The sequence below is a fragment of the Lissotriton vulgaris genome, chromosome 1_1 (genome assembly GCF_964263255.1).
Source record: "Lissotriton vulgaris chromosome 1_1, aLisVul1.2, whole genome shotgun sequence".
Classification (NCBI taxonomy): Eukaryota; Metazoa; Chordata; class Amphibia; order Caudata; family Salamandridae; genus Lissotriton; species Lissotriton vulgaris.
In genome coordinates, this window is record NC_141685.1 from 518,299,107 (window position 1) to 518,325,917 (window position 26,811).

The following is a 26,811-nucleotide window of genomic DNA, read 5'->3' on the forward strand; positions in this document are numbered from 1 at the left end:
GTATTTCAAGTATGAGCGGGAAAATTAGAAGAAAGACATGATAACATGTCTTCAGCGAATGCCTAATACTATCGTTGTTTTATTTACAACAGACGACCCTTTCAGCATTTGCTGAAGACATTCAGTTTTCTTGGATAATCTAAATACTCATCGTTTATATCGCTGCTCATCATATCCGCTATCTCTCTAGTTATAGTTTTCTTATGGGCAGCATCCGCAACAGCTTGTTTATTAAGCACACAAAATGAGACACATAAAGAACATATCATTGGACTACATTGAATACATACGCAACATGTGAATAATATGGCAACAATTATGCATAATCCAGTGAGAACTTTCCAACCCCATGTAGAAACTAATGTCCAGAACCACCCAAAGAACGTCCAAGATCCATTTTCGACATGTATATCAGATGCGATCTTATGTAACTTGTTAATGGCTTTAAATACACAGAAGGAGTACGGTCAGGGATAAACACACAACAGCTACTTCCGATAATTCTACAAGCACCACCCCTATCTGCTAACATTACGTCGAGAATCATTCGGTTCTGCAAAGCAAAAACCCTGGTGCAGTTCTTCCGTAAGATTCCCAAAAGCCGCAGCAGTTTGATTAGTAGCAGCTTCCACTACTCTCGTTAATCGTCGTATCTTTCGGCTGTTTAGAGCAGCTCCCACAAAGAAAAACAATCCTAGGTTAAAATCTATATACTGTCGTAGACTAGTGTCCGTCTGGTCGACATCATCTACAGATAAAGTTTGTTTAAATCTATTTACAGTTACATTATTCAATAATTTCAAATCTTTATGATATGATACAGGTGCCAAGAATACAGGTGGCAATAAAAACGATACATAACATACTCCAGACCATCCGGCTGGTAATCGATAATAACCTTTGTTCCCGCATACAAAATAGGTGTTATGTGATGCAAGGAAAGTACTGGTTTTCAGGCCATCAATGTTCAATACAACAATACAATCACTAACACCTACAGGAATATGACCTACACTTTGTACACATAAATCAGCTTGTGCTTGGGCCACTGAAATCACAAACTTCTCTTGTCCAACAGTGTCTCTAGTGTTCGTAAAGATATAAGGTGTTGATTCATTATCCGGTCAATACTCTTCCCACTTCCATATGGTTCCATTGGCTTGTGGATAGCCTTCTTTGACTTGGTGACATTCTTTATTCAGTCTAAAAAGCAGTCTTCCTACTGTAGGCTTTCTCGTAGCAAAAAGCAAAGTATACCATGCCGTACAAGAGCCATTATGGGAAAAAAGGAAGAGGTATGAGCGCCGTTCCCCCTTTATTTTGGTACGCTGGCATCATCCCACATATCCAACAGTCTGTAGCATTTGTAGCAACGTGGGTATGATGCAACATCTGAATGAAAGTGTTATTCAAATATGACTGTTGATGTTTCAACTCTTGATATGGGAGTGTATAGAAAAAGTGCTCATCAGGGACTGGAGTGGAAACAACATAAAGCTCACGGGCAGGAGCTTTTTCCCCAACGAACCACATAACTGTAGCGATAACTGCTATGACGATAATGAACCCTACAGCACCGAAAATCTTCCTCTTATACATTTGGGCAAATGTACACAGTATCTTCCTGAAACTAAAGTGTTGTCAGAACTCTTACCCCATAGGTAGCCGTTGTTTTCTTCACCAGCGGGCCAAGACGGGTGTCACTACACTAATGCATGGCTGATCCCCCCCCTTTGCCTCATCGGCTCTCCGTTTCACTGACCTAGGGACCGTTCTGACAACTTCTCACACAATTGCAGATTCTTTTCTTGGTCGCAGATTGTATCTTCTCGATGCAGGGATTGTCTGGTCCGGGAAGAACTCCTCAGAATCGTCAGGTACCATAGCACGGCCTTTCTCCGTAGTCAGGATATCTCGATGGTCGGTCAAAACAGCAGGTTCCACCAAGTCAGGTTGTACTTTCCGGCAGTGAATGGAATGGATCCAGTTCCTGCGATTGGTCACCCGCACTGCTGTTCTAGTCGCGAGGAGGACCTGCTCAGGACCGCACCACCCCGGCTCCAGGCTACTCGACCTCTCAAAGGACTTCACGAGGACAAAGTCACCAGGCCGGAGATTATGGCCTTCTCCTGTGGACTGGTCAGGGAGTGCTTCTCAAACCTGTTGATGAATGGAAACCAAGCTGTCAGTTAATTGTACCAAATAGTCATTCATTAAAACACAAGGTACATCCTACACTGAACTTGGTTTGGGCACCCCCCATATATTCATGGGGCGTCCGAAAACAATCTCATAAGGCGTTAAGCCTGCCCGAGAATGCGGTACTGATCTGATAGACAATAATGCCAAAGGCAAAGCATCCGGCCAAGTCTTGTGGAGTACCGCAGGGATCCTCGCTAAGCCCGACACTATTCAACATATATGTGTCGGAGTTGGCGAGGGTTATAAAATCCTACGGTATCTCCCTCACTACCTACGCCGACGACACCCAGCTGGTGTTGTCCGTGTACGATGACGGTACTTCTGTGGCAGCTAATTTCCAAAATGGAATGAAGGCAATAGGCTCCTGGATGTCATCCAACTGTCTTAAACTAAATTCTGATAAGACAGAAGTGATGACATTCGGGAGGTTGCAACCAGCTTGGTCTCCGCAATGGTGGCCTGATCAGATGGGACAACCTCCTGAACCTGTAACTAAGGTATGAAACTTAGGTGTCATCTTCGACAACAAGATGTCATTCCAGCAGCACGCCAACTCGGTGGTTTCCTCTTCCTTCCACATATTAAAAAGGATCAAAAAACTAATCCCTTACCTCCCTCCATCCGCAGGCAAAACTCTAGTCAGCACATTAGTCTTCTACAAAACCGACTATTGTAATGCCTTGCTACTGAATGCACAACAGAAGGTGCTCAACAAACTACAGACAGTGCAAAATGCAGCAGCCAGGACCTGGTTATCCATTCCCAAATTTACATCTGTCTCCCCCTACATCCGACAGTTACACTGGCTGCCGGTGAGGAGTCGTATTAAATTCAAAGCTTTGTGCATAGCATACAAAGCCACCCATAACCACGGCCCTCTATTCTTAAAACAAGCCTTCCGCCCGCTCGAACACCCAAGAACGCTACGTTCATCTTCGGCTCAGCTACTAAGAGTTCCTCGTACAAGAAGAGCCAACTGGGGTGACAAACGCTTTTCGGTTGCCACAGCCAAGTTGTGGAACACGCTCCCCCTCCACATCAAATCTGCTCCGACTCTGATGAACTTTAAAAAAAAACTAAAAACCTGGTTGTTCCCAGCCTAAATCTTCTCCTACCCTCTTGAGAGTTCTGCAACTACAGCGCCGAGACACCCTTGGGTATTTGCGCGCTCTAAAAATCGCCAAAAATAAATAAATAAATAAGTCAGAGAAGTAGAAGCCTGTATTTTCGCTATTTTCAACTTAAGCGTACCGTTGTACTTTTCCACCAATCCTGCTGACTGAGGGTGGAAAACTGCATGGAATTTTTGCACAATGCCTAATCCCTTCAGGACATATTTAATAACGTCCGCCAGAAAATGGGGCCTGTTATCACTCCACAACAATCTGCAAACACCGAAACGAGGAAAAAATTCCTTCAACAGCACCTTAGCAGTAGTCATTGCAGTATTGTCCTTCGTAGGGTTTGCTTCAATCCATTTGCTGAATGTACAAACCATAACCAGAACATACTTCAGATTATTGCAGCGCTCCAGCTGAATATAATCCATTTTTAATACTTCAAAAGGTGCAGTGGGTGTTGCAAATCCTCCTGCCGGAGTTCGTGTCCCTTTTCCTGGATTGTATTTAAGGCAAATCATGCAGGTCTGTACTACTCTCTTAGCTGTGCTAGCAATTTCTGGATGCTCCCAAACTTGCATAAGCAATTTCACAATTGCCGAAGCTCCAACATGTGCTAGCCCATGTGCCATCTGAACCATAGGTTGTATGAAGGCTGTAGGTAACTTCCACCTATCCATCTGCTTATTCCTCCAACAGCCTTCATCGTCCAATACTCCATCTTTGGACCATTGCTCTCATTCTTTCTCAGTAGCAGTCTTTTGCATCTCTAGCACTTTTTCCCTAGCATTGTGCCACCGCTCAGCTTGTGACTTCACAACATACATTGGAGTGGAGCCAGGCTGCATCGCACTTTCACGTGCAACTCGATCTACAAAGGCATTTCCTTGTCCCACTTTATCTGTCACTTTCTTGTGTGCACTACATTTCACTATAGCTATCCTTTTAGGGTAGGTCAATGCAGTCAAGAGATTTTGCACTAATTCTCCATACATGATCTGTATTCCGTGTGATGTCAAAAAGCCCCTTTCCTTCGAGAGCAGGCCGAAATTGTGCGCTACTCCGAAAGCATAGCGGCAGTCCGTATAGACATTTACACATAATCCTGCACTAAGCTTGCATGCTCGTGTCAACGCTATTAGTTCTGCTGCTTGAGCTGATTTCTGCGGTATGCGTGCTGTCTCCACTATTGTGTGTAGCGTAGTAATTGCATATGCTGCGGAGGTAGTCCCGTCTGGTAACTTTAAACAAGACCCATCCACCCACAGTTTTCCATCCACATCTGTAAAGGGCGTATCCTGCAAATCGATACAACCCTTTGTCTGTTCCTCAGTCACAAAGACACAGTCATGTGTCTCTTGCGCCTCAGGCTGAGTCGCTGGGAAGGGCAACAACGTGGCTGGATTCAGTGTTGCACATCTCTTCAAAGTAATATGAGGAGCCAACAACGTCAGCTTGTATCCTGTTAGACAAGCACTGGTTAAATGCTGCGTCTTTGTCTGATTCAAAAGGGCATCAACAGCATGGGGGGCCAACACCAACAGCTTATGAGATAACACAATTCCTTCACTCTGGCGTATTGACACAGCTGTTGCTGCAACTGAGCGAAGACAACCAGGCAACGCTCGGCGACAGGATCAAGCATTGCCGAGAAGTATGCACAAGGGCACTGCTTATCACCGTGCATCTGCACTAACACTGATAACGCGCATCCATCTCTCTCATGCACATACAATGTAAAGGGCTTCGTGTAATCAGGGGTGCCTAACACTGGTGCTGAACAAAGAGCCTGACGTAATTGCTGAAAAGCATTCTCACATTCATCTGTCCAAGGAAGGGGAACTGGAGTGTCTTTTGTCAAAAGGGCTAACAGTGGTTTAACTATGTATGAAAATCCTAATATCCACTGTCTACAAAAGGAGGTGAGACCCAGAAAAGCTCGAACATCTTTCTGCGTGGAGGGTGCTGGTGTGTCTAAAATGGCTTGAATGCGATCTGGTGTGAGTGCACGCCCCTCCTTAGACAAAAGGTGGCCTAAGTAGGTTACCTTTGGTCTACAATATTGCAGTTTCTTTTTCAATACTTTGTGATTGTGGGATGCCAAGAAGGTTCAGGGGTGTCAGCTGCCAACAAGATGTCATCAACATATTGGATAAGCGCCACACTGTCAGGTAGTGTGAAAGAATCCAACTGCCGTTTCAATGCCTGGCTATAGATGCTAGGGCTCTCAGTATAGCCTTGGGAAATTCTACAAAATCTGTACGATCTATTATTCAACGTGAATCCGAAAAGATATCGGCTGTCAGGATGAATAGGGATCGAAAAGAAAGCCTTTTTCAGGTCTATGACAGAGAATGTTGTTGCAGTTGGCGGGACCAGAGTAAGAAGTGTCGTAATATCAGAAACCACTGGGTATTGAGGTATCACTATCTTGTTGACCTCCCTCAAATCGATAATAAATCGCTAAATCCTAGTGTCAGTATCTTTCTTCAAAATCGGCAGTATAGGACTGTTACACACATTGTACGAGACTTCTTCAACAACCCCTACGTTAATCAGATCCTGCACTATCTGTATGAGCGCTTCCTCCCCCTCCTGTGATATTCGATACTGAGGCAGACGAGGTAACACAGCTACCTCCTTTACACTGATGTGCACCGGAGGAATGATCATCTGTCCCACGTCAGTATCTGAAGTGGCCCACAAAGTATGAGGCAAAGAGGCCAGTGCAGCATCTACTGTAATCATGTACACCCTCTCCATTGTTGGATAATTGTCATTTAAGATAACACGTACTCCCTCAGGGGAGCACCGTATCGTGGCCCGAAAATGCTTGAGCATATCCAGGCCCACAATATTATCAGGCGTGTTTGGAGAAAGCAAAAATGGACATGGTGCAGCAAACTGATCTACATAAAATGCAAGAGGTTGTGATAGTGGGCTAACAGAAGGCGTTCCATCAAACCCTATTGACGTAATTGTTGTGCCAGACAGGGGACCCCTCGGAACCAATTTTTTAGACAAAGCGCTACAAGTAGCTCCTGTGTCAACCAGGAACCGATCAGTAGAACCCAAAACATGTGCTGTAACATAAGGACCCCTCTGATCTACTGACACTTCAACTGATTCCTTACCCCATCCTACGCAATCCTATGCATACTGTGAATCGTGCTGTTCAGGAGGTACATAGTCAGACATTTGATATTGATTTCATCGATCAAAGACATTGGACCCATGTTGTGCTCCCGTATTAGACTCAAACCTAGCTTGATCATTCGTGTTGCCCCTAGGGCCCGAAAAACCTCCTCTACCCCTCATGGATCCCTGCCCACGCTCTTGCCGTTGTGCACGCAACAATGGACACTCATTCGCCCAATGGCCTTTCAGCCTACAATATGCACATTGGTCCTGGGCCAAATCAGTACGGCCTGAAGGAGAACCAGAGAAACTCCGACCGCCCCTTTCATTACCTCTACGAGGCGGCCCGTACACTTGCGCTAACATAACCTTCATTTTTAAATCTTTAGATATTGGTTTAACATGCACTGCACCGATCTTATCTGAATAAAAGATGGATGACTGCTTCCCGCCGCCACTCGGATTCGATTGCTCCTCGCCAGCTTTACGTCTCCGCGCTTCATCCCGTAGCCGAAATATCTCATCCCGCAACGCAAATAGACGTCGAATCGCATTAGGCACCAGACCTTTACGCAGTTCTTTAGAATCAGCTATCACATCATCTGGTTCAAGAACATCGGAATATTTCCGAAAAGCTGACACCACTTCATTAGAAACAAAATCAGTGAAATATAGTTTCTCCCTATCCTCCCATGCCTCAAGCTCTTCCAATAATTCAGCAAGGGGGACAGTATCTTTGTTGACCCGATAAGCAATCTTACGGATATCAGCCATACGCTTGGTCGACAACATAGACCGCGTATCCACTTTCTGTCCGGGCGGTCTAGAATCTTGATCTCCTCCTCTCGGGGCAGACGGGCCAACGTACGGGGGCGGAGAGCGATCTAATAACGAAAAATTATCATCCAATTTATTAAGGACAGGATAAAGAGGCTGTCGAACAGGATACTGGCCAGATATTTGCAACCGACGTTCTTTCTCCTGCTTTTCTTCTAATTCCTTTGCCTCGTGCTTTTTCGCCTCGTGCGCCTTCTCACGCTCACTCTTTCGCTGCTCTTTCTCAATCAATGCCTGCTCACGCTTCTCACGCTCTCGCACCTCTTTCACCCTCATGCGTATACACTCAAACATATCCTGTCTCACTCGCCGCTTACACATACACTGCCCCACATACTCAATTTTCCGTAAATCAAATGATCCATACATAGGCCATCGTAACTCAGGATCCTTTTTGGTGTATTTCCGCCACAACGTGCTGTACATTATGGGGGAAAGACCAAATTTAACATACATATCAATATTCGGCGTCCCTTCCGGGGGAGCCGGCTGTGATTCTTCAAGTATCAACCGGTAATTTCCAAAACAGCAGCACCACTTACGGAGTGCGCTAAAAACAGGCATGTCTAAAAATAGTGCAGAATATGCAATATTATAATTAAATGGCACTTAAAACGTTGTGCCGCTCAAATTCAAAAATCAGGAGATATATCTCCACAGTGCCTGCCTATATGGGTTGCAACACATATATAAATATTACCAAACAATCAATATGACTAGTCACCTCAAATAAACAAACAAATTAGTCGGGGCAAGCGTATCCTAAAACTGCCTTGCCAATCAAGACTACCAAAGGCTCACAGTAAGTACCGTACAAAGATTCTTACCAATCAAGAGCATCCAGATTCCAACTGCCAAGTTCCAAATTCGCCCAAACGGCCACTATATGGCAAACCGACAGAAGAGGTCTCAGTCGATGACCGGCGCCACCCAGTTGGTCAGATCGGAAGGGAAGGAAGAATACCTCGGGATGCCAGGACTAAAGGCGCCGCTGGCAGTGATCACGTCCCCGGCAAGGTTCCAATCCTTCGTCACGACCAGTCCTTCGAGCATCCGAGTCGTCGATGAGCCCCACGTGTCGGGCGCCAATTGATGAGTACAGGCCAAAGCAAGGCCTGCGAGTGCAAAAGGGGTTCGCCCTTCTATACCCAGAGTCCTCAGACTTACACAAGAATTTGGCACGGAAACTGGAAATACAAAAACATAGTTTAATAAACCTTTAAAGGTGGTACTACAGCCCACACAACACTCTACAGTATTGTACAAGGTAGCACAAAGAACTCGGACATGCGGTCCCCTTTTATACACACAGAAGGGGCTCATAAGTGGGCGGTTATAGCTCAAAACATGATTTACCACCATATATGGACATTTCTTAAATATGATCGATACATGGGTGGAGCTAACGGTTCCTGAAGCCCGCTGAATGCACATTCCAATCTCCATTAAGCAGAAACAGATGTTACTCGTACTGGGCATGCGCCAGGCAAGCTGGAACTATTTATAGCCTGTTGCTGGGCAAACTTCAGGGGTGACAGTCAGTGAGGTAGGACTTGCCTCGTGGTGAGCACATGGGGATATGTAGCACATAAGATGGACGCTAGAAAACAAAATGGAGTCTGGCCGTATTTCAAGTACGAGCGGGAAAATTAGAAGAAAGACACAATAACATGTCTTCAGCGAATGCTTAATACTATCGTTGTTTTATTTACAACAGTTTGGCCCTTCTTGTGTCTGGCGGCATTTCCGCTCTGTTTGCCCCTGGGCTGCATCTGGCCTCGTTCGGGCTTGTGTGGGGCCCTGGTGTTCTGTGGTCCTTGCTGGCTCCCGCTGGCTCTGATTGGTGCATTGCCTCAGCCTCGTCCTCCAGCACACGTTGTTGGTGCTGGGTTTTTGTCCTTCACTTCCATTCTGGGTTGTCGTGTCCAGGGTTGCCTCTGGTTCCTCCTGGTCTGCCGTCTGGTTCAGTTTGGCCTCTGGCTGTGCCTTTTGGGTTTTGGCTGGCTGTCTTGGGCTTCTGTGCTGGCTCTGGGGTATGTTGGTCTGGCATCTCCGGTCCCTTTCCTGGTGTTGGTATCCTGACTCGCGCCTGTCTTCCCTGTGGGCTCCCCCAGATTCTGCTTCCGGTGTGAGTGCATTTTAGGTGTGCCCACTCTCCCCTGTGCGGGTGGGGTCAGGTGGTGTTGTCTTGCCGCTATAGGGGAGTGTTCTCCTGGCTGCTGGTTGTCCGGAGTCTTGTGCTACTTATGCCTCTGGCTTCTCTGCTTCCTCTGGTTTCAGCTTTGGCTGTTGACTCTGTTTGCTTTTTCCGGCCTTCTGTGTGGTCCAGTGGTGGTGTCGTGGGGGTCTCTGTCATTCTCCCTGTCCTTTCCTTTGGCCTGTGCACTGCATGGGCTCCTTCCGGGGGCTGGTTGGGCCTGTGGGTCCTCCTGCATCGGCAGGTTGCTTTTCTCAGGTCCTGGTTTCCTGCTTCCTTTTCCGTTTGTTGCCCTGGTTTTGGCTGTTTCTTGCCTCCTCTCCGGCGTCGGCTGGGATCTGGCCTGGTGGGGTTCTGGTCAGGGTGCTGTGCCCCTTGAGCCTTTTCCCCTGCTCCTGTCCTTGCTGCATGCTGGGCTTGGACTGGACGTTGGGGGTTTGGCAGTCTTTGGTTCCTCTCCTCCGTCCTGTTGGCACCTGTTCTTGTTTGTCCTCTGTGGTTCGGCAGGTTCGTGCCTAGTTGGTACCCGGTTTGGGGTCTGCCAGGGGTTCCCGGTTGCCCTGGGCTTGTGCCCTGCCTTCTTGTTCCCTCCCTTTCCGCTTGGGGGTTTTGGGATTGTGGCCGTTGGCCCTGTCTCCGCCCTTGCTGTGCCTGTTCCATTCCCTATTGTTGGTTTCCAATCTTTGCTGGCCTTTCTGTTGTTTGGTCAGCTGTCTGTCTTTTTGGGGGCTTCTCTGGCCTGTGGTCTTTGCGGTTGGCCTCCTCTGCCCCTGCTGCTCTGGGGTTTTGTGTCTGGGCCTGGTTCGGTTTGCTGCCTTCTTCCCTGTGGGGCTTCGGCCTCCTGGGGTTTCTGATCTTTGGCTCATACCCCTTCCTGTTCTGTTTGGTTGGGGTATAGCTCCTGGTCTGCTTCTGGGGTCTCGCTGTTGCTCCTTCCTTGTTGGCTGGGTGCTTGTGCCTGCGCCCTGTTGTCCGGCCTTGGCTTCTTTTCTTGGCCTTCACTGGTGCGGCTGGGTTTGCTCAGTGTCTGTGCAGCTGCCGGGTCCTGGGTGCCTTCCTTGTGGTTCTGGGCTGGTCGGCTTTGTCGGGTGGTATCCCTTGGCCGTGTCCTTTGGGTTTTGGGCTTGGTTGCTCTGTCTATGTTTTTCTCTGGTTGGCGACCTCCTTGTTGTGGCTCTGGCCTTCTGTTTTTTTCTTGGTGATTTTCGGTCCTTGCTTGTGTCCATGCTGTCCTGTTCTGGGTTGCTGGCCAGTTGCTTCCTGCAGTTCTCTTTTTCTGTGCTCCTTTGGGTCGCTGCGTTTGGTGTGATTTCATGGGTGTGCTTGGGGCTTCAGAAGGCTGGGTTTTCTGCTTTTGTGTTCTCCACTTTGTCAATGAATGGGACGAGGACATAAGGAACCTGGGGGTGATGCTCTAATCTTCATTACCCCGGTTCCCGTTGTCCTCGTCCCATTCATACGCCCCTCCCTCCCCCCGGGCGGCCGGCCTTCCTGTGTGGGCTTGGTTTTACAGGCCGGATGCTGGGTAAGTACTGCTTATGTACTCCTGGTAGGAGGGGAAATATTAGGGTACCAACATTCCTCTTGTCTTTTTTTCTGTCGGGAGATGGTTATCTCCACGTTGTCAATGAATGGGACGTGGACAACGGGACCTGGAGTAATGAAGATTACCGGTAAATAATGGAGCATTTCAGCGCCTTTGCTGTGTATGAAGGACGCACTCAAATCTGTGTCTGTCACATCCTTTAACGCTTGTGATTACAGATTTCTTATTGTGGAGGTAAAAAAGTGTGTGGCACAACCCACACGCATATGCAACACATATTTCATCCAATCTGCTATTGCAAACATGAGGAAAACGTTTTCACGAATCTTGGCTAATGAGTTGATGAACCATCAATAAATGTTGTATATTGTATATGTTAATGAGAAATGTGAATACCTTTTACTCTCACCATAAATCTTTAAAAAAAAAAATATTAATCAAAAACTAAAAACGTACACGACATATTCTCCAGCGGGAGTTGCCTGTCAGCATTTTGCTAATATACTTTTAATATGATCCTGTTTTTAGTACTCATGTTGTTGTCTTTAAAAAAGATGGAAACTTACCGTCAGCTTTGCAGCGTGTCGAGTCGTAGATCTTTTAGTTCAGCAAAGATTCCAGCCACTAACAATTATGAGCTTGGATCCTCAGCTTTGAGGAAGTGAACCTAACATATTGTGCTGTCTGTTTTAGAAATGTGGGTTTATGGAGCTGATATTGGTAAGTGCCACTATTGCTCATCAGATAATAGACAGATGATCGGATTTTTTCTGCTTACATTTCCAGCTTTTCTTTCTTCTTTCTAGTAATGAAGAACAATTAAAAGAAATAAATTATTAAACAGAAAACGGCAATATTATAAATATTCGACCTTAAAATTCGAGGGGATCGCATTCTGTCCTTGAAAATATATTTATCCCTGGTCAAACACATTAATTTATTAAAATGATCCTTCACTTTGGATGCATGATGTGCTGGCTAACCATCTTGCTTGAAAGAGGCAATAAATATTATGCATGCAAGTATTAAGTTGATGAAAAGAAAACCATGGAACTCGAGATAAAAACCACCAGACTAATGTTGGCCGAAGTAAAAGCCCTGCAAAAATGCATCCAGTGGCAAATGGCATAAAGATTGCTTAAACTATAAATGTGCCGACAAATAATACTGGTGATAAATCTGTTCTCGCAAGAACCTTAAAAAGTACATAAAAGTCAACTGCACTGGAAAAATATCTGAGCTCATTTGTGGTGTTTGTAAATTGCAAGCTTTATGGCGGGGAAATGATATTTTTTAAGCCAAATTGTTTCACTGGTAAATGACAACAGTGGAGTCCTCGCAGTGAAGCCCAAAGAAAATCATCTCTTTGGTTCCAGCTCCTTTTCTAGGCTGGATGTTGCAGACACCGGTGCATCAGCGTGAAATATTGTGCTTTTTATGCTGCTGAAACTCTGAGTTATTCTGCACCAGGGAGCCATTAGAGTGCTGCAGAGACTCAGCACCTTTAATTTTAATTTGTGAACTGCCAGAGTAAGAGTGACTGATAGAAAGTCCAATCTTTTTCCTTTCGGAATCCCTCAGATTTTGAGATTGTTGCAGAAAAGAAAGTGGCTTCGTTGTGCGTTTTCTAGCTTCATTAGTATTAAACACCCAACATACATTCAACCTAATTGCTATCACTGATCATTTATTTCTTAAAGTCAATTCCTGAAAAGGAATAATGGATTATTAACACCAACTCCACACACAAGCACACACTAACACTTATAGGCTTTCTGATAAATGTCTCAAAAATGTGGAGTTGAATAACACTAAGCGGCATGTTAACATGCCCTATCGTCACCGGAATGTCACGTTTAAAGACGTTCCTGTGGTGAAAGGGGCATCACCTCATTTACAAGGCGTCGTCAAGTCATTGATTCGCCTTGTAAATAGTGCACCCTTTCATGCTATATTTAGCATGAAAGGGGCGGGTCATAGCAGGGTCGGACTGGGAACCGAAACCGGCCATGGCAAACTGCTCGACGGCTCCCCCTGGAGGAGGGCGGCCGAGCTGTGTGCCATGGCCTGTATCAGCTGATTTTGTTACAGGGGACAGATATTGCCGGCCCCTGGTAACAAAAACGGCCCCAAACTAGGCAGCCCACTGGGAAAAGACCCGGTGCCCGCTACGGCCAGTCCGGCCCTGGGTAATGGGTGTTTCAATGGGCGTTCTGTTGCAACACACATCGATTTTGATGCTGCCCCATATTCACAAGGATGGCCTCAATTTGGGGCAGTTCCAATATTAAGACCAGGACAAGCCCCATCTTACCAGGCAAACAACATTTCTCCTGGTTTTTTTCAGTTTTTATGTATGCTGCATTGTGGAGCACACATAGATCAGCAAACCGCCATAAATGATTGTTTATGTGCAGCAAGGTGTCCCTTCCTGCACATAAACAATCATTTACAGAATGATGATTTGCAGATTCTATGAGTGCTGCACAATGCAGCACAAATAGGAGTTTCAAATAATCATTGTAGATTGTGTATGTGCAGGAAGGGCCAGCTTCCTGCACATAAACTATCATTTCATCAACGCAGGCACCCCTGCACTATAATGCAAGAGTTCCTGCGTTGACGCTATCCATCTGAATCGAGCACCAGTGCAGTGAGAAACGTAGGGGTGCACTGTATTTTTGTAAATACCGTGCATCCTTGAGTTTCTAAAGTGATGGAGCGCGTTGTTAGCTATTTTGGAGATAACCGGCACTCCACTACTTTTGTTGTAAATATGCCCCTCATTTTCAACATGTAGGTATTTAATCAGTTACAACTGCAATATTTGAGAGTACACTTTGTAACAGTGTATCAAATCTTTTATTTTAGCCTGATACAACATATTTTCAAAAGTTTCTATCACCATCATATAAAAAAGTTTTCAGTTTCCTGTTTTTACTTTGCCTAAGTGAAGATGTTCTTTCGACCCCCTAATGCTGTGGTTCCCAAACTGTGCGCCGCTGCGCCCCGGAGCGCCGTAATGAGGTGCCAGGGGCGCCGCGCACACTAGGGTGATCAACCGGCCGTAAATTCCACAGGCCTTTTATCTGTAAATTTGACCATCACAGGGAGCAGCCCTGCTCCCTGTGAGAGGCCTCACCTCTGCTGCTGGAGGCGCCTCGCACTCCTCCAGGAGCACGAGAGCAGCCCCTCCCGCCCATTGTCATTCAGTATGCCGCTGATTGCCACTTACTGAATGACAATAGGGCAGTCTGGGGGTGTGACACCATGTGGCGGCCTCCTCCAGCCTCAGAGTACAGAAGGGAATTCTGTACGATAAAAAGTAAACGTCAACGTAAGAAAACACTTCATTCAAAGAAGCCTGTAAAATAAGTTTAAAAGAACAGGTTATCGTTCTCTTACTGTCCTGTCATTTTAGAACTGAAGTATTTTCAATATTGTATTCTACAAAGACATGGTTGCTCCTTTTTTTTTTAAGGAACTAGCAACCATTGACAAAGCCAATAGTCCTGGCTTGTTGGGCGTAATGATACTTGCTGTATTATATATCTGGATGCAATGACAGAGACAACATAATACCAGTGAGGCAGAACACTATGCTAAGTTCATATTTTTAGCCTAGGTGTTTTAAGCTGCGCTCTTAATTACGTCAAACACCCCCTTTGAAGAAACCCCCCAGTTTTTTTACACCGCTTAAAGCCCTGGAAACAACACCATGTTACAGTAACCTCACATCCTGGCACTGTGCATCATGCATGACTTCTACGTTTTCAGTCTGCCTATGTGCAGGGGCATAGTGAACTCTCCACCAGCCCACCCCTTGCTTTAGTTCATTCTTGATGGGACTCTTCTGCCGGCCACTCTGCAAACAAAGGCTCAGCTCATAATGTGCAAAAGGTGGGTGAGTAAATAAGTGAAGGAATGTCTGAATGGCTGGATGGATTACTGAAAGGATGAATGCATGAATGAAAAGGGGAATGGATAAATAATGAAAGAAAGGATGGACGGATGAGTGAATGAATGGAAGTATGGATGAGAGAAAAGGTACATAGATGGATGTATGGGTGAAAGGGTAGATGTATGGGTGGAAGGGTAGATGGATGGGTAAAAGTGTGGATGGGTGTGTGAAAGGATGGATGGATGAGTGAAAGGGCAGCTGATGGGCGAGTGAATTGGTGGATGGGTGTGTGAAAGGAAGGATGGGTGGATGAATGAAAGGGTAGATGATGGGCAAGTAAATGGGTGGATGGATGAATTGATAAGTGAAATAGTGAATGGATGGATGAGTGAAAGGGTGGATGTAAGGATTGATGAGTTAGTGAAAGGGGGTGGATGGACAATAGGATGGATAGATAAGTGAAGTCAAAGGGTGGATGGATGAGAGAACGGATGGCTGGATGAGTGAACGGATGGTTGGATGAGTGAAAGAATGGATGAGTAATAGGATCAATGGATGGATTCATGAATGGATGAGTTAATGGGTGGGTAGATGGATGGATAAGTGAAAGGGGGATGGAGAGAGAAAAGGAGGATGAATGACTGAAAGGGTGAATGGGTGAAAGGATAAATGACTGGGTGAATGGATGAGTAAGTGAATGGGTGGATGGATGAGTAAGTGAATGGATGGCTGGGTGGAAGAGTGGATGCATGGATGATTGTACAGATGGATGGGGTGAAAGGGTAGGTAGATGAATAATGGATGGATGAGTGAAAGGGTGGATGGAGGGATGGATGAGTGAAATGGTGGACGGAAGGATATATGGTGGATAGGTGTGCAAATGGTTGAATATGTTTGGATATAGATGGGCACACAGATGGAAGGACAGACCTTTTTAGTGTAAAAATAAGGGATACTGATTACGACAGACCAAACTCAATGTTCCATTTTCTCAGAGCGGGTCTCAGTACCAAAAGGTACTGAAAGCAGCAGCTGGCATAAATAAGGGTTTGGGACCAGGTACTCTGTTGGGGAAAAAAACGATGAATTGGGATACAGCCAGTGAATGAGATTAATAATTCAAGCATTCCAACCAATATAATACCTTCATTGCGTCCCAAATACTTTAAGGAAGATAACAGGAGGTACACACCACCCGCCCACCCACCCACCGGTAAAAAAAATGGTGGGGAGCCACGGCCAACAGCGGATTAGGTCAGGGGAGCCACAGGTCAAAAAAGTTTGGGAACCACTGCCCTAATGGATTAGCAGGAACATTTTCCGGAAACAACCAGGTGAACCCACTTTTCCACAGAAGCTGTACAAGTAAATGATTATCTTCAACCTTTAATGAAATTTGAAGAACCCAACAGAACATTTTCTAGAGTCGCCAGATGATTTTGCAAATGTGAGTTTCGGTGGTTTTACTCTTTCGAGCAGTATTTTTGAGCCTAGGTCGTTGTAAACAGTACTTTCTGGAAACAAAAAATCAACTCTGAAAATGTTCAACTCAACCACACTATGGGCCTGATAATGAGATATTCATTATAATACAACTCCTGCAGAAACCTCTAATTAAGCACATGTCGAAATCCCGAGTTGAAAGGTACTTAACGCATCCAATAACTATCGGATGTGTTAAATACATCAAGCTTCATTTAATTTCAGCATGTGAAAACTCCCAAATATTTAACAGGGGAAATTTGCACTGTATTTACCGTACTTAATGGCCAATTACGATGCAGGCCGCGTCGTAATAGGCAATGTGGTTTACTTTCCGACAGACTCATAATGATGGGGTCAGTCAAAAAGTAAACTGGCCGGTCATGGCTTCTGAAGGTCTGAGATTACGATGCCCGGTTTTAGACACGGTTTCCATGCTGGCCTGTCTGACATTTGATGCTTGGACATTTGGGGGCTGAGTGGGCACCCTTAGTGCCCCCTGTTCATCCCAGCACCCCGTGGCAGGCACCTTGGGGGGCCTGCCACAGGGTGCCGGGATGAACCACACCTCCCATTTCCCTATGGGAGCATACATTATGCACGGTTTACAGACAAAATGCATGCTCCCATAGTGAAATGTAGGAGTGCGACCAAACAGTGTTTTGTCACATCCTAATTAAGTGGGCAGTACCATGGACCAGGTGTCAGTTGGTCCCAGGACCGAGTTGGTGTTGAATGGAAGGAATTCCTCCTGACATCGAAATCGGCCCCTCAGTGTGTTAAACACCAAAATCTGAACGTAATTCTCCAATAACGCTTAATAGGTGCTATTTATGGCACACAATAAATAACAAACCCTAGGGTATCCTTTTTTACCATGTGCGTTAAATAGCACCTTTACTTGTAATCAGGCCCTGTGTGGGAGGACATAGTTTGAATGCAACTTTGATGGAAGCTGACCAAGAATATGCCATAGTGGCAGGATGGCCAGTCTGGGGCTGCAGAGTATGGACAATTTCCATTAGCTGTTATGGAAATTGAGACATAAGGTGTTCAGTGGGGGAGAGGATGTGGCACTATGGCCCGAGCTGTCGGATTTGGAACTGGAGGAACCGGGTTCAGCCTACATGAACAATCCACCAGACCACTCTACTGAGGGAGCATATTCCCATGCTAGACCTTAGAAGGCCCCGCTAAACCTTAGAAGGCCTGATGTCTTAGCACAAGGAGGTGTATCCTAGTGGTGTCAATTGTGGATTAACCTTGAAGGCCTGTCCACCACCATCCATACTGAAGTTCATCTCCAGTCTTACGAAGCAGCACACCCTAGAGCAACAAAGATCCACTCAATGTGACTCTATCACTGAGGTCATGTGAACCTTGAGCAGGTTAGGGCGGTGCGAATGGTGTGACCGCACTGAGCACCTATTTCGGGTGGGTGCGTAGTGTTCGCAAGTATATCATGGTTTTTAAAAAACTTGCTGCCTCCTTCCTGGCGAGAAAGCAAAAGACACACAATTGATGGACGGAATGCAGAACAAACCAAAACATTCACCCCCAGTCAAGAGATCTGGGTTAAATCCATCATTATTTTTCTCACTATGCCACCCCAGTTTAGACCTGGACATATGCAAATCAGTCTTGACCCTGTGCCTCATGGGAACAGTTCAGCCCGAACTGCCAAGCCAGGTCCTCCCTGGAACAGAAACATGTCGTGATAACTTTTGTGAATAATGTTCTTCCTAGAGAGAGATCAGAGTTTTTTCTAGGGGAAGGGTTGACTCCTGGAAAGGTAGCACATAGGGTAAATGTGCCTGCTGCAAAGAACATGTACCATGCAGATCACAACGTGCACATAATGTTAACTAGTTTACTAGGTTAATGCTTTTGTCAGGGAGATCCTTTTGTTACTTGCAGTTTAGTCAAAATCTTAACATAGAACAGTGAGCTATTGAACTATTCTGCAAACTAGTATGGTTGTCTTGTGGCTTCTACACCTTGTAGTTCTTTGTCTTATGTAACATTTCCTATACAGTGACACATATAAATGATTGTCTCTGTGTAGTGTGTGTTATCTAAAGTGCTCTTACACCGTACACTGGTATGAGTGGCGCTGTAAATCAAATTAAATGCATCTGAGAAAGAGTGTGGTTATGGAGACATGAGGGGGACTGTTAAATGGTAGTAGTGAGGGAGTCTGAGGTGTAGGTGATCATTGGGGGCACCAACAAACATTGTTGCACAGGGCTCCACCAGCACTAATGCCAGCCCTGCCATCGAGGCCAGTCCGCCTCACCCATTGGTACCTCCATTGGTCTTGTTTCAGCAGTAGTAGCTGCAACTCACCAAGGATCAGCAATGCAGGATTTGCACGCACACCAAACCAAGTTTGCAAACTTCACAGTCTCTCTGCTTCATGCACAAGCACTTTTAACATGTGCTACCTGCTCTGGAGCAAAAGGAATTATACAGCGATGGGGGACAAAATTATGCCGCAGTGTTGACTAAATCATGCAATAAAAAAAAAGCTAGAGCGTAATGCAACATATTTTCTTATACTTTATTATTTAGATAGTTTTACATATGTTAAGTCTCGGGAAAGATTCTGTCTCATTAGTGTCAGTATAACATACAAATGCAGCAGTGAGAAAGGTGATCAGTTAACCTATGCAAAGGGCCGTCCCCTTTGCAGCAACTCACATCATGTTTTTTAGTAACTTTTTATCCGTTTGAGCAAAAAAAATGATTAGTTAAAACTGTAAGATTATGCAGTAGATGATGTAATATGTGGCAAATATGGCAGAGCCATAATTATACAGAAAACATTTGCAAACTAGGATATTTTGCGATTTATGTTTGCTCTTGTGGAAGAAGGGAATAGAAGTGCTAATGAGAGAAACTGCATCAATCAATCAATCAATCATCGTATTTATATAGCGCACTACTTACCCAGAGGGTCTCAAGGCGCTGGGGGGGGGGGGATCTGCTACTGCTCGAACAACCAGGTCTTGAGTTGCTTCCTGAAGGCGAGGTGGTCCTGGGTCAGGCGGAGGTGGGTGGGGAGGGAGTTCCATGTCTTGGCGGCGAGGTAGGAGAAGGACCGTCCCCCTGTGGTGGCTCTGCGGATGCGGGGGACGGTGGCGAGGGCGTGGCTGGTCGAACGAAGCTGGCGTTTGGGGGCGTAGAAGTTGAGGCGGCTGTTGAGGTATCCTGGGCCTTGGCTGTGTAGGGCTTTGTGTGCGTGGGTGAGGAGACGGAAGGTGATTCTCTTGTTGACCGGGAGCCAATGCAGATCTCTCAGGTGTCCGGAGATGTGGCTGCGACGGGGGATGTCCAGGATGAGTCGTGCTGAGGCGTTCTGTATCCGCTGGAGTCTCTTCTGGAGTTTGGCGGTGGTTCCGGCGTAGAGGGTGTTGCCGTAGTCCAGACGGCTGGTGACGAGGGCCTGGGTGACCGTCTTCCTGGTCTCGGTGGGGATCCAACGGAAGATCTTACGTAGCATGCGCAGGATGTTGAAGCACGACGAGGAGACGGCGTTGACTTGTCTGGTCATGGAGAGGGAGGAGTCCAGGATGAAGCCCAGGTTGCGTGCGTGGTCTGTTGGTTTGGGTGCGCTGCCTAGGGCGGGGGGCCACCAGGAGTCATCCCAAGCGGCGGGTGAGGATCCCAGGATGAGGACTTCCGTCTTATCTGAGTTCAGTTTCAGGCGGCTGTTCTTCATCCATTAGGCTACCTCTTTCATCCCTTCGTGAAGGTTGGCTCTGGCGGTGGCGGGGTCGTTGGTAATGGAGAGGATCAGCTGGGTGTCGTCGGCGTAGGAGATGATGTTGAGGTTGTGCTGGCGTGCGATGTCTGCGAGGGGGCTCATGTAGACGTTGAGGAGGGTTGGACTGAGCGAGGAGCCTTGAGGGACGCCGCAGATGACTTCGGTGGCTTCAGATCTGAACGGGGGGAGGCGGACTCTCTGTGTCCTTCCGGCGAGGAAGGAGATGATCCACTCCAGTGCCTTCTCCTGGACTCCGACGTTGCTGAGGCGTTGTACTAGGGTACGATGGCAGACAGTGTCGAAGGCCGCGGAGAGGTCGAGGAGGATGAGGGCCGCTGTTTCTTCGTTGTCGAGCAGCGCTCGGATGTCATCGGTGACTGGGATCAGGGCAGTTTCGATGCTGTGGTTGGCCCGGAAGCCAGACTGCGAGGGGTCGAGGGATCCGTTCATCTTGAGGAAGGCGGCCAGCTGCTTGTTGACGGTCTTCTCGATGACTTTTGCAGGAAACGGGAGCAGCGAGATGGGGCGGTAGTTCTTGAGGTCGGTGGGGTCAGCCGAAGGCTTCTTGAGTAGAGCGCTGAGTTCGGCGTGCTTCCAGCTCTCCGGGAAGGTAGCGGTGTCAAAGGAGGTGTTGATGATGTCCCGCAGGTGGGGTGCGATGATAGCGTCGGCCTTGTTGAAGACGTGGTGAGGGCAGGGGTCGGTCGGAGATCCGGAGTGGATGGAGTTCATCGTGCGGACGGTGTCTTCGGTGCTGATCGGAGTCCAGGCGCGGAGGGTGGTGGTGGGGGGTGGTGGTTCGGTCGTGGTGTTCGTCGGTTGAGTGCTGAAGCTGTTGTGTATGTCCGCGATCTTGTTGTGGAAGTAGGAGGCGAGGGAGTTGCAGAGGTCCTGCGAAGGGGTGATGTCGTTGTTTCCGGTGTTGGGGTTGGAGAGCTCTTTGACGATGTTGAAGAGTTCTTTGCTGTTGTGTGCGTTGTTGTCCAGTCGTTCCTTGAATGCAGTTTTCTTGGTGGCGCGGATGAGTTGGTGGTGTTTTCGGGTGGCGAGCTTGAGGGCAGTCATGTTGTCCGGTGTTGGGTCTCTGCGCCAGGTTCTCTCGAGGGCTCAGCAGTTCTTCTTGGAGCTCTTGAGTTCGTCGGTGAACCATGGGGCTTTCTTGCTGCCGGGTCTGCTGGGCGGGGTCCTCAGGGGGTCGAGCTCGTCTGTGCAGTTGCTGATCCACTTCGTGAGGTTGGTGGCCGCCTGGCTGGGGTTCGTTGTGCTGGTGGGAGGGTTCATGCTCAGGGAGGACGCGAGCTGGTCGGCTGTGATCTTGTTCCAGTTCCTGCGTGCAGCCTGTTGCTGGTGGTGGTGGATCGTGGTCCTTGCGAAGCTGAAGTGGACGCAGCTGTGGTCCGTCCAGTGGAGTCCGGTGGCATGGCTGAAGGCGATGTCCTTGCTGGATGAGAAGACGGGGTCGAGTGTGTGTCCGGCGTAGTGGGTGGGGGTGGTCACCAGTTGCTTGAGTCCCAGGTTGGCGAGGTTGTCCAGCAGGGTGGTGGTGTAGCGGTCGTTGTTGTTCTCCAGGTGGAAGTTGAGGTCCCCTAGGAGGATGTAGTCAGCGGAGCAGAGGGCGTGTGAGCTGATGAAGTCGGCGATGTCTTCGCTGAATTGTGTGCATTGTCCAGGGGGTCTGTAGATGAGGGTGCCTCTGAGGGTGGTCTTGGGGTTGATGTGGACTTGGAAGTGCAGGTGCTCGGCGGTTGCGAGGGTGTCATCGGTGTTGGTCGTGATGCGGATGGTGTTCCTGTGGACGATGGCGATGCCTCCTCCGGTGTGGTTGATGCGGTCCCTTCGGATGATCTTGTAGCTGTCTGGGATGGCGATGTCAGGCGCAGAGGAGGCGTTCATCCAGGTTTCCGTGAAGAAGGCGACGTCTGGGGCTGTGGTGTCGAGCAGGTTCCAGATCTCGATGGCGTGCCTGTGGACGGAGCGGGTGTTGAGCAGGATGCATCTCAGGTGGCTGCTGCTGTTGCTCATCAAGGTCTTGGGCACTGCTGGAGTGGTGCAGGTCCGGATGCAGGTGAACTTGCAGGAGTTGCAGCAGAAGGGTCCGTGGGTGCGTCTCGGGGTGGCTCGGTAGCAGCCCGGGACTCAGCCGGCGTTGAGTGCGTTGAGGGTGGCGGCGTCGTACGTCCCGCGGGTGGGCTGGGGTCTGCGGGGGCCAGGGGTCCTGGCACTGGGCGCGGTCCAGGCACGGGCGGGCGCAGACGGGCTTACCTTTGGCGCACCTTCGGCGCTCAGTCGGCGCTCCCGCTGCGCGCGGTCGCTCTGGGGGCGTCATAAATCAGTAGCCGGGAGGGCGGGTCAGCTGGGAGGCGGGAGCGGGGCGGCCAATGGGCTGGAGGTGGGCGGGGCCGCAGGGAGGCAGCGGCGGGAATCGGCGATCACGGGCGGCTCAGCGGCGGCTGGGTCGCTCAGGCAGGCAGGCAGGCAGACAGGAAGGAAGGCGCTTGGCAGCAGGAGGGGTGACCAGGCCTCGTAGAAGGCACAGTGGTCACTCAAGCAACGCCAGCAGCGCTTCCCTTAAATCAGTAGCCGGGAGGGCGGGTCAGCTGGAAGGCGGGAGCGGGGCGGCCAATGGGCTGGAGGTGGGCAAGGCCGCAGGGAGGCAGCGGCGGGAATCGGCGATCACGGGCGGCTCAGCGGCGGCTGGGTCACTCAGGCAGGCAGGCAGACAGGAAGGAAGGTGCTTAGCAGCAGGAGGGGTGACCAGGCCTCGTAGAAGGCATGGCTTGGAGACAAGTGGCTTGTGATTCCACTTTTAAGGGTATTTGGGACATTATGTGATTGGGAATATATCCCACTTGATGAATCTATTTAAATGACAATAACTCCTATGAAACCTCAAATAATCAAGTGTATCCATTGGTTGAATTAAATAACACACAATAAGCTGTAACTGGTCGGTGAATTGCCAAACAAATACAACAAATTGGAATGTTTGGCACATTCTGACCACACCTCTGACTCCAACCACTGATTGAATCTTTGGGTTATCCCTGCCCTCGAAATGTCCACCCACAGTTCCCCTACTTTTTTCCCCCACTTTTAACCACTGTTGCAAATACATTCATGTTTACAGACTCAGCCTGAACCTATGATCGAATTCAGCAAATTTTAGAAGCAATTTTTTCATTCGGCTTGTGCTGATATCACCAATTGTGTATATTGGTGTAAAATATGTGTGATTTCTTATATTTATATAAATGGTTCCTTTGTATTTGCTTGATTTTGCTCACTAGAAAGTGTCACTCATAGTTGTTGAATGTCGCTCATAATTTCACTGAAATTATCAAAATGTCACACATAGCAATATGAAACAGTGGCAGCTATGCTTTCCCGGTCTTCTGCCACCCGCTCACACCTGCCACTGAAGTAGCAGGCCAGGCCTCAGGTGAGTCAGTCTGTTACCTACACATTCTCACGTTTGAAAAGTTGTCTCACACGGCATAATTGTCAACCTCCGTGTCTTCAATGGAATGTGTGTATATTTGTATAAAAACACACTTATTGATTCATAGCGTCCATCTCTCCTCTCTAGCTCCGACCTCTCAGTGTATAAATAGACACCTTTCAGAAACAATCGCTATAGGCCTAGTGCTCTGGTAATGCCAGAAAAGAAGGAGGCTTCCTGTAGTCTGATTTAGAAAATACGAGCTTGATCTTGTAAGCATTGGAATTCTAAGTGCACAACTGGACAGTGAAATATCGCATTTGTTTCACGATACAGAGGAGTGACATATTCCTCCTTTGTGAGTCTTACAGCAGCACAACATGCATGTCTGTGGGCTACAACGTTGTGTTACACTATGTTCTGGCGATTGTCCTTATGATGGCAGATTTTGCAAACAGAAACAAAAGGCAGTGCCTCCAATTCCAAAAATATATGGTTGTTGTATTTGTATAGTGCCTTCTCTTATTAGCATGGGTCACTCCTACTCTGGGCATCGTTGTCACGGGGTCCCGGGTTTAACAGTGACCGTTTGCATATGGCTCTCTTTGTTTAGTTGTGTATGGCAGGTAGAATTTTGGTCGTGTCGAATTTAGTAATGGGTAATGTCGATTAAAATGAAAGTAAAATTAATGCAATGCTGTCCTACATCTTTGTTCAGCGTTATGTGCATGGATGTATTCATTTGACCCAGATATTTGCTGGGGTAAATGTCTCCTCGTCAATGAGTTTAAGATATGTGCTTATATAAGGATGTATGTACTTGTATGCCTTAGGAACCCTGTGTTGCATGGCTCAGAATATGGAAAAACATGTAGAAATCATTGCAGAAACACCATTTCCAAGTTATACCCCATTCCGTATGGGAGCTTTCTTAATAGTGGGGGGGCACTGCACCGAGGAATTACAGCACACTTCATTATTAGGATGATAACACCTTTGGCCGCCATCTTGGGGGAGATTTGGACGCTTGGCCATTTGGGTTAGCAGACCAGCTGTCACAGGGACACGCTGACCTGCATATAAGGTGGGCATTCTAGGCGGGCTGCCCTGTTTAGTTTCTCCTCGTACGCCCGACCTGACAGTTTAAAAGTGCTGCAGGGCGGACTAGCTACTAACGCGATAGCGTTTTTAAAAATCCCCGTTTTTGCATTTGGTTTAATTTAAAATGTATTTACCTTGCTTTTATGTTCTGCGCCGTCCCCTCACCTGCATCATAATTGTTTAAGCACCAGGCTTTGTGGGTCCCTTAAGTCATCTCTCGCTTTGGCCGCCATCTTGGGGGGAGATTTGGACGCTTGGCCATTTGGGTTAGCAGACCAGCTGCCACAAGGACACGCTGACCTGCATATAAGGTGGGCATTCTAGGCGGGCTGCCCTGTTTAGTTTCTCCTCGTACGCCTGACCTGACAGTTTAATATCGCGCTGCAGGGCGGACTAGCTACTAACGCGATAGCGTTTTTTAAAATCCCCGTTTTTGCATTTGGTTTAATTTAAATTGTATTTACCTTGCTTTTATGTTCTGCACCGTCCCCTCACCTGCATCATAATTGTTTAAGCACCGCTCTTTGCAGGTCCCTTGAGTCATCTCTCGCTTTGGCCGCCATCTTGGGGGGAGATTTGGACGCTTGGCCATTTGGGTTAGCAGACCAGCTGTCACAAGGACATGCTGACCTGCATATAAGGTGGGCATTCTAGGTGGGCTGCCCTGTTTAGTTTCTCCTCGTACACCCGACCTGACAGTTTAATAGCGCGCTGCAGGGCGGACTAGCTACTAACGCGATAGCGTTTTTTTAAATCCCCGTTTTTGCATTTGGTTTAATTTAAATTGTATTTACCTTGCTTTTATGTTCTGCGCCGTCCCCTCACCTGCATCATAATTGTTTAAGCACCGCGCTTTGCGGGTTCCTTGAGTCATCACTCGCTTTGGACGCCATCTTGGGGGGAGATTTGGACACTTGGCCATTTGAGTTAGCAGGCGAGCTGTCACAAGGACACGCTGACCTGCATATAAGGTGGGCATTCTAGGCGGGCTGCCCTGTTTAGTTTCTCCTCCTACGCCCGACCTGACAGTTTAATAGCGCGCTGCAGGGCGGACTAGCTACTAACGCGGTAGCGTTTTCTAAAATTCCCATTTTTGCATTTGGTTTAATTTAAATTGTATTTACCTTGCTTTTATGTTCTGCGCCGTCCCCTCACCTGCATCATAATTGTTTAAGCGCCGCGCTTTGCGGGTCCCTTGAGTCATCTCTCGCTTTGGCCGCCATCTTGGGGGAGATTTGGACGCTTGGCCATTTGGGTTAGCAGACCAGCTGTCACAAGGACATGCTGACCTGCATATAAGGTGGGCATTCTAGGCGGGCTGCCCTGTTTAGTTTCTCCTCGTACGCCCGACCTGACAGTTTAATAGCGCGCTGAAGGGCGGACTAGATACTAACGCGATAGCGTTTTATAAAATCCCCGTTTTTGCATTTGGTTTAATTTAAATTGTATTTACCTTGCTTTTATGTTCTGCGCCGTCCCCTCACCTGCATCATAATTGTTTAAGCACCGCGCTTTGCGGGTCCCTTGAGTCATCTCTCGCTTTGGCCGCCATCTTGGGGGGAGAATTGGACGCTTGGCCATTTGGGTTAGCAGACCAGCTGTCACAAGGACACGCTGACCTGCATATAAAGCAGCCATTCTACACGCAGCGTTCGCGCGCAGCGTTTGCGCCGTAGTGACGCCGGAGTCACGCCAGAGTCCAGCCCGTCTGCGCTAAGGACGGGCTAAAGGGCGGGGGACTCCGGACTTTCTGTGTATCAGATATGCCTCCCGTGGTAGGTCCTGTATATTCTAATCATGATCTCACTCGTCTGAGACCTGTTCGGCTTCCATGCCACTTTTCCTGCTCTCCTGACACTCTTCGAGATGCTTTTTATTGCAACTGTTTTAATATTCGTGGTAACCTATCGACTGCTTGCTCTTTTAGACATCCCTGTTCTTTTGTTACCTCCCCTGTGTCCCCCTCCAGGAAGGAATCAGGTTTCTTGATTAATACCAGATCTTTAGTGAAGAATAACATCTCTTTTCAGGACTTTGTCACAGCAAGAAAGGCCACTTGGGTGTTCCTCACCGAAACTTGGGCT